A 9,352-nucleotide genomic window follows, 5' to 3' on the forward strand; every position below is an offset into this window, starting at 1 on the left:
TATAGTCTCTTATTTCTGCCCCTTAAACAATTGAGAGTCTCTGTGTTAGATGATGATACCCAATGCATGAAGAATGCAAGAAGGAGCTCCTCTGATAAGGGTTTTGAGATATACTCATGTATGGATATATTAATATTGTCATTGGGAGTCATTTTCAAACTATGTACTTTTAGACACAGGGACGAAGGCTTATCTAGTTCCAGGTTCTTGGTCATAATAATGGTTTCAGGTATAGGATCCATCTCAAGGAGCAGGTTTTAAATGCAATCATACAGTGCATAGTTAATTCCAGATGTAGTGAGGTTGACAACAAGGAAAAGCCACCACAGATAGTTTCTTTTCTCCTGTGGTAGCTTACACAGCACATTCCTGCAGTGGAATCTACTTAGTAGAGATGAAGCTTCCATGTTAATACCAAGTATATTTCTTTATATTTCATGACTTAATTGTGTGGTAATTCAAATTTCTGTAATCTAAACAAAACCCGTCTTCAGCAATAGGGTCTTAATGTCAAGTTCTGGAGGGTAACTCAGAGTAAGGACAGTCGCCTGTGATGTTTGGTGGTCTATGAGACCCAACTAGCAAACACCTAACTAATAAAAGAGTAAACCTTTTTGGCATGGGATTTTTATTTGCTAGCATGCTGCGTCTAGTAGGGGTATCAGTGGAATGGTATATGGTGATTCCAAGCAAACTCTTTTTATATGTGTATATATTTTAGGAAACCTCTTTAGTAATAGTTTTCCATATGACTTTTCCAAAAGAACGTTAGCATTAGTTATCTCCTCATATCCCCACATCTGAGCTGCCCTCTCATACTACCATTCTGTTTAATGATTCTTATTCCATTAGTCTAATTTAACCCTTTATATCACTGCACTTGATGTCATCTCCGTTGAAAGTCTGCTTCCTCCTTCTTTGGACTTTTCTAGTTTCCTAACTTCTATGACTATTCTAAATAAAACATACACATTTGAGTTTTATTTATTTTTTTTGAGAGAGAACAATTTGTTATAATGAACCAGAAATACAAGATTCCACTGAAACTGAACAGCTGACAAAATATGATTGAACTTAAGCCATCAAACGGGTCAAATAAAGCCAGTTAAGTGGATTAGACCACGACTGCTTCTGGACAAACATGGGTATTTTTTTTTACCATGAGCAGCACATGAGCCCTTCCCAGCAGTCAGTTTGTAACCAGTTTCCCACCCTTGTCTCTTCTGCCACTTGTGCTACAACAATGGCTGCTTCTTCTATATGAGAGGTGTAGAAGCCTCTTGGGCATGACAAAAAACAAAAAGGAGAGCTTAAAAATCTTTTCTTAGGGTGGAAATTCCAATTTAGCTTCTCAGCTACCACCTATGTGGTTTCAATGCAGGCAACACCAACTTTGACCAAATCAAAGTTGCTACCGTGGGTAACCCATTCTGTGGCACAGTAGCAACACCAGCATTTCCAATTTACTACATTCACTATCAACACAGCAAACACACCCTTAGCTTCTTCAGCTGTCAACAAGAAGCTTTTAAAGAAAGATATAGAACTCTATCCCAAAGACCACCCAATAATGAAAACTCTGGCTTCTTCTGGGATCATAAAAATCAGCAGAAGAAATATTTTAAAATGTCAAGAGTGTATGACAGGCAGGGGCTGGAAAATTGTTCTACTCACGAGGCCAATGCATTCCTGTTCAAACAGATGTCTGGGTGAGTGGATAAACGACAAAACAAACGCAACCAAATTAAAGAAAAGCAGGGTTTCATATAACACAGTATCAAAAAGTAGATGATAGAACAGACTAAATGCACCAACTGGTGGCAGGTAAGACCACAGCCTATTGTGACAGGTCCTTCCAGCATCGATCAGGTTTCTTCTCATGTTTTCTCAAGGTTGTTTTATAGGTGTGGTGACTTTAACAAGAGTCTAACAGGTGGGCAGGCAGGCAGGCAGGCAGGCTTCAGTCATTAGTTTCAGGATCTGTCTGTGCTATGTGGGCATCCAATTCGGCATCCAGGTGTCCTTTAGTTTTCGACATGTATGTATTCAATTGGTTGTCCAGCTGTTTCTTGGTCAATATAAGGCGATTGAGGGCACCTCTTCCTCGGCCATGACCTAGGTCTCTGCCCCCAAAGCCCCCTCTTCCCCAACCTATCATGCCCCAACCTCTACCACCGACTCTGCTACGACCCATAGCTCCAAGCCCTAGGCCCCCTCTCCCAGGACCTCCACGACCTCGAATACCACCTCTTCTTAAGCCCATTCGGGGAGCAACGGCTTGTCCACCTCGGAGCAGGTTTTGACCTTGGAGTAACATCCCATCCCTAAGCAGGGTTCTGGTCGCATGTTCTCCACGTAGTCCTCGGCTGGGGGGCGGAGAGGGGGGAAGCCTCTCTAGATTATGTATAGGCCTCTTCCTCCAATTGCTCCCTTGGTCAGGGCACCTATTGGTCAGCCTAACAGTGCCTGGATGTTATTCTTACCCAGGTGCTACTTTAAGCTCTGCTTAAGTTTAATGCTGCCTGGACAGAGGGTCTATTCTCCATCTGCTGGGCCAGTCTTCTGTTTCTGGCCCTGGCTAGCAGCTGCTGCTGCTGCTGCATTGAAGCCGAATACTCACTGGCATCAGCTGTTTGTTCTTCAGCATATTAGTAAAGCGCTCATCTAGAGACATCTTGGTGGTGCAATCTGTGCAACCGTCTTCAAATCCCAAGAATCAAAGGAGATGGACGCTAGCGCTCCTCCCGGGGTTGCCACCTCAGTTGCTTGTGGTGGTCAGGCTGGAGGCCGGCCAAACCTGAACTGACAGCAGACCGCTCGGGTTAACTAGCTGGGCAGTTGGGTTAGATGCTTAAACGGCATGACGCGAGGCTCCCTTGTTGTGGGTTGAGTATCTAGCGGATCTCGTCAAGCCTGCCCTTTCCTGCCTTTCGTCTGTGCCACCACAGCCGGCGCCACCCCACATTTGAGTTTTTAAAGTTAACATTCACATGTGAGAGAAATCATGAAACATTCATTTATCTAGGTCTGGGCTAACTTACCTAGAAAGACTATTGATAGCTCTATCTGTTTGAGATTAACATAATTCTATTTTTAATAACTACTGGACAATATTAAATGTATAAATATACCACATATTCATTACATATTAATAAGTTAATAAACATTTATTTATTTTTTATATCTTGGGTATGGTGAGCCTCCACACTGCTTTATATAGTGGCTGTAGTCCATGAGACAACATGTTTTAGCAGTCACAGTCTCATACTGAGTCCCGAAGAGCTGCCACTCTTTAGTCTATATTCAAGTTCTCAAACAGGTGTAATATGGGGACAAATGAACTTGCCAGCAAGAGCAGAAGCAAACCTACAAGAAGCAAAAGCTTTCTTCTTCCGTATCCTGTTTCTATGGGCTGAGACCAGAAGGTCTGGCCCCTGATTTACAGTGGGTCTTCCCACTACACACGATCCAGACTTAGGATGGGTATCTCCAACTATCCAATCAAGAAAACCCCTCAGTGCAGATACTGAGTTTTAGCTGATTTTAGATGTTGTCAAGTTGACAACCAATAGTAGCCATCAATGTTAAATACTATGGTGTTATTTTGTTGTGGTGTTTTGTTTTCTTTCATCTCCTTTGCTTCACTGCTATGGAATTGTTTATGTTTATGAAGGCCCCGAAGGGAATGGGAACCCCACAGGAAAACCAATAGTGTCAACTAACCTGGACCCCTGGAAGCTCCCAGAGACTAAGCCACCAACCAAAGAGCATACATGGGCTGCATTGCGGCCTGCAGCACATGTGTAGCAGAGGACTGACTTGTCCTGCCCCAGCAGGAGAGGATGAACAGAATCCTGCAGAGACTTGATGCAATGGGGTGAGGGAATATGGGGTAAGGGGCACCGTCTCAAAGAATGGGGGAGAGACTTGTTGGGAGGGCAACATTTAGGATGTAAATAAATAAATAAATAAATAAACTAAAAAGAACCCTGGTGTGGCATCTGTGGTCTTTCAATTTTTTTTAAAGTAATTTATTTTTTATACTCCAATCTTTGCTCCTCTCTCAGTTTCCCCCTCACTAAAGTCCCTCCTCCAATTCCCCTTCCCTTTCTCCTCTGAGAGGGTGCCCCATTCCATGGGTATCCCCCTAACCTGGCACATCTATTCTCTGCAGGGTTAGGTGCATCTACTCCCATTGAGGCCAGATAAGGCAGTCATATTTGGGAACGGATTCCACAGACAGCCAACAGCTTTAGGGACAGCCCCTGCTACAGTTGTTGGGGACGCACATAAAGACTGAGCCTACATATGTGCTCGGCCTCAAGTTGGGCCCGTTATTGGTTGGCCATTCTCTCAGCCATTGCTCCATCTTTGTCCCTGAATTTCTTTAGACAGGACAAATTTGGGTCAAAGGGTTTGTGGGTGGGTTGGTGTCCTTATCTCTCTGCTGGGAGTTCTCCCTGGCTACGGAGGTTGCCTCTGTAGGTTTCAGGTTCCCATTATTATACTTCTCAGCTAAGATCTTCCATAGGTCTTTCAGAATTCTTAGCACTTCTGTCTACCACCCTGACCCCCATCCCTGACCATTCCTGTTTTCAATTTTTCTTTAAAAAGTCATGTTATTCTGATAGGCCTACCTTGGTATGTAACTTTGTCTCTTACAACTTTTATATAATACATATAAGTATATATACAAGTATATATTTACATAATATATTCTTTTTGCTATGTACAGTCAGTGTTTTTATTATTATGTGATACAAAATATTTTTTTCCTAGTCCTGTCTTTTAGATATCCTGTATGCTTCCAAGACCTTGATAGACATTTCTTTTCTTATATTTGGAAACATTTATTATATGATTTTTGTTGAAAATATTTTCTATACCATTGACATAAATTTTTTCATCCTTTGTGCCTATGGTTCAAAGGTTTTAAAGTGTCCCAGAGTTCCTGCACATTCTGTACCTGTTTGGTTTGTTTTTCATTTAACATTTTCTTTGGCTTTGTAATCCAATTTCTCTACCTTGTTTCTAACACCTGATATTCTCTTTTCTATTTGATCCAATTTATTGGTGTGTCTTTCTTCTGAGCTTTCTTTTTAACTTCCTGCAGATTTTGTTTTTAGTTTTATTTTTGTTTTCTTTTCTCCACAGATTCTGTCTATTAAATTCCATTTTTATATTTTTTCATTCAACTGTTTCTATTCCCACAGTAAGCATTTTGGCATTTATTCATATCCTCTTTTAATTCCTTGAAAGTATTTATAATTGCTATTAGGAAATCATTGTACTTTTGAATTATGTGAGTAGCTTTTATTGAAGAACTTTACAATAAAGGTACTGATTTCTGGAAAAGACATATTATCTTGGTTATTTGTGTCATTTATTTTTAGGGGGATGAGTCCTAGAGTCTGCAATTGGGTTGCTGGTGGTGTTTGGGTCATCTGATCTCACCTCTGTCAGGTGGTGTTTGGATCTTTGCTATTACCCCAATTTGTTAAGTTGTAAACCAGATGAATTATGCTTCAAGCTCAGTATTGATAACTTTGTATTGACTGGCAAACTAGTGATATGTATAACTTTGGAGTTCAAGACAAAACCTTCTATAGGTTTAGAAGATTCTCATTGCCAATCATAAGAGTTTGGGGAAAGCTTGCTACAGGTGGTCCTTAGGTAGGAGTGATTGTGGCCACAGTGGGAGTAAGTAGTGTTCCATGGGGATAGAGAAGAGGATATCTTGCAGTCCTCAGGCAGAGGTGGCTGGAGTAAAGGATAAGCTAGAGTTGATATCAAGAGTCAGGTGGTCAGGGGGCTATGAGGGACCAGGACATTTTGGCAGATAGGGTGATAGAATGACTCTGGGTCCCTAACTGGCATTAAAGTCTCAGGAAACTCGATGGCCCCAAGGTAGTCTGCAAGTGGAGCTCTTGGTAAAAAGATAGGCTGATTGTCTGGCTCTGGGCTCCTGACTAGGAATCCCAGTTAGGGATGTTCCATGGGTACCAATGCTGAGTAGAATCCTTATGGGTAGGCATATTCCAGCCACATGTGTGATGCTGTCATAAGAAACGTGATATCTAGACTCACTAGGTAAAAACTGCATCTCTTGCTACTAAGAAACTTTGCATTACTACTCTATGAGACTTGCTGACAAATCCTTATTCTCTCTTGGTGGATAAAAATAAATGCATGCAGAACACACATTTGAATAAGACAAGTGTGGAAAACTGAACAAGGTAATTTTAACTATGAAAATTATTAAAATGTAAAGAATCTGATAAATTGCATTAGTAATAGCAGAGTCATTGGCTGTGGGATTCAAGTTATAGAAGAACACTAATAATTCAACCAGTATAGTGATGCATATGCATTACATTATACTACCAGTATAGTGAAATACCTGTATTTTTTTAAATGTTGATCCCTTGAGACAGAATTTCTTCATGTAGCCACAGCTGAACTGAACTTATGATATAGACAAGGCTGTCCTCAAACTTGTGGAAATCTTTCTTTATCTTTAGAGTGCTACAAGTACATGCATGCAGTAACATGCCTGCCTCCAAACCCTTATTTTCATCATTTTTGAGTTAGCTTTTTTCCCCACTGTGATAAAATGTTAGAGACAAACAACTCATAAGGATGAAAGATCTGGATTTTTTTTTCTGCCTTTAATGGCCATCACTGATAAACATTGCATTTGCATAAAAATGGTATTCCAAAGAGCACAGATATCTTTAGACTCAGTTTTTAAGCTTTGAGCTCATACTTGTTTGTCCCACTGCTTTTGCTGCAGTGGCGAGGCAGAATAAACCTGGCTGGAGTACAAGAGATCAAAATGTGCCTCACTTAAAAGCAACTGGAAAGCAAAGAGAAAGGAAGGACCAGGCTCCAATATTTACTTCAAATCCCAGGCTTGAACGAGATTTAAGAATGTGCTTCTCTGTCATAAATTGAAAACTCCACAGAATAAAAAGAGTTGAAGTTCTTACAAAGAAGATGCCAGACATTCATTTGTTGCATAAGAGCAACATCAGGATTTTAGGATCTGACGTACTTTAGAATATGACTGGTGATTCTTCCTCATCTAAGCCAAGTGGACCGCTCTAATGTCAAAGATAAATAAATCTTTAGCTAATCTTGTATAACATAAAATGGCTTTGGGTGTTTTTTGTCTTCAGTTATAAAAGTAAACACGTATCTAAAGAACTATCCCTCAGTTAAACTGAAATCTCCTCTGCTACTTGACAGCAGTGCATCTTGAACAAGTAACAGCATTTTTCTTAGGCTGAACTTTGTTCAAAAGGACTTTTCTTTAGAGTGCTTTTCTGAACTGAAAATGGAGTGATTTGTCTGATGGGCTATGAAATGCCAGAGTTCTAGAACATAACCTATTATGGCTTAGTGCCACAGTCCACTTTTTTCAACATTGCAAATCCTAGATTTTGTGTCCCCATGGTTGTTTAAAGATGATAAATTTACCTCAAGTCACTTTGTAGCAATAAAAAATGATTAGAGCATTTTTGGGGATTGTGGTCTAAGTATTGGGTAGAATTGGTAGTAGGGAAAATCAGTTAGATTAGAGTTTGACATTTGAAAATGAGTTGAAGTTGAAACTTTGCTTTTGAACATAGGACCACAGGACTGTTTGTTTGCAATGGCAGGGCCACAGGGGGGAAAACCCCACAGATTAGTTAATATAGAAGGTTATTAAATTATCTTAAAAGTACTGTTTTATTTTGAAAATTTTTCAAGTAATAAATAAAAGATTTAAAGTCATCAATGAAACAAATACAACAGTGAACTGAAAACTTAGTGATAGATGAAAAAGTACATTTTGTTTTATTTCAGGCTTTAAAATTTTATCTCATGTTGCTAATATTTCTTTCTGAAACTGTCACTCAACCACTACACAAAGGGAAAATTGCTGTTGCCTCCATGAAAGTGTCTCCATGGTGTTTACTTGGATAACATATTTATTTCATAATAAAGCTGAAGAATGTATTTTGTAATACAGTTAGGATGAATGCGAATTAAAGAGTATGCACTCATAATTATTATTCTTGAATATTCAAGACTGCTAGAAATGTGATTTTCTTAGAATCTGTGTAATGTATACATACATAAACCTAGTTAAACTTTAATATACATTATAATACCAAAGTTGTAGTACTATAATTGTATTACAGCAAATTCAATCTTTATGCTAATAAAGTAATGTATTTTAGAAGTCTACTTATGATTACTATGGTTATAACAGTTGAAAGACCTGACGTCACCAAATATATCACAAGGAATTTAGAAGTGCTAATTAAGAAAATACTAGAAAATTTAATTCTGTACCAATTTTGAGTGAAAGATATACCATATCTCTTGTCTTCATCTCATACTTGTGAATTCCATGGTTTTTCCTATTTCCTTTTATTGCTTGAGATACCAGCTGTCACTACTCTTGGGAATGCTGCACTGGCTTTTCCAAGGAAGACCAAGTTTAGAGTGCTTTAGAGTAATGCACTATCTGAGTTAGTCCTGACTTATTGCTCCTCTCTCTTTTTTTAGGAACAACATTGCCCTGAAAAGCTACAGAGCATCCATGTCTTTTAAAGACAGTGGAAAGCCATGGTGAAATCCCTGATGTTTATGTGACAATCAGAAGCATGGAGAGTGGAACAGGACCAAGTTAGTACCTAGTAAGACTGTGGAAATCAGCATAAGAAAATTTCTGAAACATGCCATCTTTTCTAAATGAGAATTTACAAGGCACTAATTGATTTTTAGTCCTTCTGAGATTGTTAAACAGGTTATTTGCCAGGACTAAACCAGATCTATAGTTATAGTTACAGTACTGGCTGCTTTGGTGTGTCAACTTGACACAAGCAAGAGTCATCAAAGAGGAAGGTGCCTCAGTTGAGGAAGTGCCTCCATGAGATCCAACTGTCAGGTATTTTCTCAATTAGTCATCAATGGGGGAGGGCCCAACCCACTGTGGGTAGTGCCATTTTTAAGGTGGTAGTCCTGAGTTCTACTTCAGTGAACAGCACCCTCCATAACCTCTGCATCAGTTCTTGCCTCCAGGTTCCTGCCCTGCTTGAGTTCTCATCGTCACTTTGGTGATGGACAACAATGTAGAAATGTAAGCAGAATGAATCTCTTTCAACTTGCTTTTTGGACATTGTGTTTTGTCACAGTAATGGAAACCCTAAGGAAAACCGTCATCATTCCAGATGACTAAGACAATTATGTTAAAGAGCATTAGCTGCTTTTAAAAAAGAGATTGCTGTACTCATTGTATAAATATTCATACACTTTCACCACACACACACACACACACACACACACACACACACACACACAC

At 39.5% G+C, this 9,352-nt stretch overlaps 1 pseudogene; it reads right to left on the minus strand.

The window, feature by feature from the left end:
* Nucleotides 1–1,960: 1,960 nt before the first annotated feature.
* LOC117722593 (chromatin target of PRMT1 protein pseudogene) lies at nucleotides 1,961–2,679 on the minus strand (annotated as a pseudogene).
* Nucleotides 2,680–9,352: the final 6,673 nt, after the last annotated feature.

Source organism: Arvicanthis niloticus, chromosome 17 (assembly GCF_011762505.2).
Source record: "Arvicanthis niloticus isolate mArvNil1 chromosome 17, mArvNil1.pat.X, whole genome shotgun sequence".
Classification (NCBI taxonomy): Eukaryota; Metazoa; Chordata; class Mammalia; order Rodentia; family Muridae; genus Arvicanthis; species Arvicanthis niloticus.